Source organism: Gigantopelta aegis, unplaced genomic scaffold (assembly GCF_016097555.1).
Source record: "Gigantopelta aegis isolate Gae_Host unplaced genomic scaffold, Gae_host_genome ctg6711_pilon_pilon:::debris, whole genome shotgun sequence".
NCBI classification, from domain to species: Eukaryota; Metazoa; Mollusca; class Gastropoda; order Neomphalida; family Peltospiridae; genus Gigantopelta; species Gigantopelta aegis.
The window spans coordinates 1-2,500 of record NW_024535242.1 but is presented as its reverse complement, the minus strand read 5'-3'; the positions used below and the strand labels follow the sequence as shown (position 1 = coordinate 2,500).

General features: G+C 60.0%; 2 non-coding genes across 2 annotated transcripts in view; both read right to left on the bottom strand.

The window, feature by feature from the left end:
• Positions 1-1,452, bottom strand: part of LOC121366700 — a 4,102-nt gene extending 2,650 nt beyond the window's left edge. The window contains exon 1 of the ribosomal RNA XR_005957207.1: positions 1-1,452. This exon is cut by the window's left edge and continues 2,650 nt beyond it. This is a non-coding gene — a ribosomal RNA (large subunit ribosomal RNA).
• Positions 1,453-1,724: 272 nt separating this feature from the next.
• LOC121366698 lies at positions 1,725-1,879 on the bottom strand. The gene has a single exon (XR_005957205.1). It is a non-coding gene; the product is annotated as a 5.8S ribosomal RNA (ribosomal RNA).
• Between the last annotated feature and the right edge of the window lie 621 nt (positions 1,880-2,500).

The following is a 2,500-nucleotide window of genomic DNA, read 5'->3' as shown; positions in this document are numbered from 1 at the left end:
GGCTCCACCGTGTTTCGTTGAGCGAGCCGGGCTTCTAACCCATTTAAAGTTTTGAGAATAGGTTGAGGACGTTTCGTCCCCAAGGCCTCTAGTCATTCGCTTTACCGGAAAAAAAAAACTCGTCTCGGCGAGTGCCAGCTATCCTGAGGGAAACTTCGGAGGGAACCAGCTACTAGATGGTTCGATTAGTCTTTCGCCCCTATACCCAAGTCTGACGATCGATTTGCACGTCAGAATCGCTGCGGACTTCCACCAGAGTTTCCTCTGGCTTCGTCCTGCTCAGGCAATAGTTCACCATCTTTCGGGTCCCAACGTGTGCGCTCTTGCTCCGCCTCACCGACGCGTGCGGGACGAGACGGGCCGGTGGTGCGCCCCCGCGCCGAACGAGGGACGGGGGATCCCACCGAGTGGCCCGACCCGACGAGGGCCGGCCTTCACTTTCATTGCGCCCCTGGGTTTCGACGAGCCCCTTGACTCGCGCACATGTTAGACTCCTTGGTCCGTGTTTCAAGACGGGCCGGGTGGGTTGCCGACCGATTCGCCACCGATCCCGAGCCCCCGACGGTGGCACACTCTCCGGTGAGATCGCTCCGGCCGCACGCGGTCAGGTGGCACGGTTTGCCCCAGTCCCACCTGGTCGGAAATGAGAACGTGCGTGGAGAGCCGGAGACGCCAGTGTTCAGAGGGGGACGGCCGTTCCTCGGTCCCCGCGGCAAGGCCGGTAAGCGACGCGCCGGCTGTAAGAGCCCCCGAGACGAGGTGACATCCGCCCGCGAAGGCGGAGACCCGCCCGTGGGCCACCTTCCAGACGCGCCTTCTGGCTGCCGGAGAACCGATCGTGGCGCTCTGCCCGCGGAAAGTGCACCGCGTCCGCGCGCCGCCGTCGACGAACGGCCCCGGGGTCGAGTGCGTGTTCGAGCATCTCGCGGGGACGGACCCCGGGTGCCTGGCGGACGGGACGAGTTGAATTCCGCGGGCCGACTATGCGGGCCCACCCGTTTACCTCTAGGCGGTTTCACGTACTCTTGAACTCTCTCTTCAAAGAACGCGTTCTTTTCAATCTTTAAAGTTTCCCTCACGGTACTTGTCCGCTATCGGACTCGTGACAGTATTTTAGCCTTAGATGGAGTTTACCACCCACTTTGGGCTGCATTCTCAAACAGGAAAACCCGACTCTCTTGGGACGCTCGGAGCCGACGAGTCCCGCGCCGGTAAAGGCCTGACACCCACCGTGGGAGAGGCCCCCGATCAGGAGGACTTGGGCGCAAGTTAGGACCCGTCGACGGTTTGGCGTCCCCAACACCACAGGTCCCGGCAGCGCAAGGCTGCGGGATTCGGTGCTGGGCTCTTCCCCGCTTCACTCGCCGTACTGAGGGAATCCTTGTTAGTTTCTTTTCCTCCGCTTAGTGATATGCTTAAATTCAGCGGGTAGTCTCGTCTGAACTGAGGTCGGATTTAAAAGGATGGGTCGAATTTGCGTTCGTTCGTTGGTGGGGCCTGCTGACGTGCCGACGCCCTCTCTCCGTCCTTATTTTTTTTTTTTTTTGCTTTTTCCCTTCCGTTTTCCTTGTCCCCACGGGCACGAGAGAGCGCGCGGCGGAGGCCGCGCGGCAGCGTCGGACGTGCACGCTGTCTGCACTTGAGGCGACCGAGGACTTGCCTTGGACGAGCCCAGTGCGCCGGCGACCGATCTCTCGATCCGAACCCGGCGATTGCTGTTCAGCCGACCCTCAGTCAGGCGTGGACCCGGGACTGACCCGAGGCCGCAATGTGCGTTCAAGGTATCGATGCTCAATGTGTCCTGCAATTCCACATTAATTCACGCAGCTGGCTGCGCTCTTCATCGACTCACGAGCCGAGTGATCCACCGCCCAGAGTTGTCATCATCTCAATGGGTTTTTGTTTTTTGTTTGTAACTTTGATTTTTTGGTTCGATTCGTTTCTACTTATTTCTTTTCTGTTTTTGGCGAGACGACACGGACGTGCGGTGCGTGCGTGCGTGCGTGCGTGCGTGCGGGGCGTCCCCTGCCACAAGCCCACCCCCACCACCGCCTGCGTTGAGGTTCGTGGCCGGTAGATCGGTTAAGGACCGTACGCTAGTGGACGAACAAGCTCCCCCCGAGGCCCTGCGGACGGACGCCTCGAGGCCCGTGACCGCGCGGGTGAAAACGAATAGGCGGGACCGTCAGGTGGGCAGAACGAGATGGGCGGGGCACGCGCCCCATCGTACTATCGGGGCCCCCACCACCCGCCTGGTCGGCGGGTTCGGGTCTTCTGGGGGATTGCCGTTTGGGAATTTTTGTTTTCTTTCTCGTGTTGTTGAGTTTTCCACGGGTATCAATCTGGGTAATGCAGTCCTTCGGCAGGTTCACCTACGGAAACCGTGTTACGACGTTACACTTCCTATACGCGAGTCATCGTTTGATCATCTATTCTCGGCCCTCGCCGGGGACAGTTGAGTGGCTCGAAGGGACCAACCGAGATCGCACTAAACCGTTCA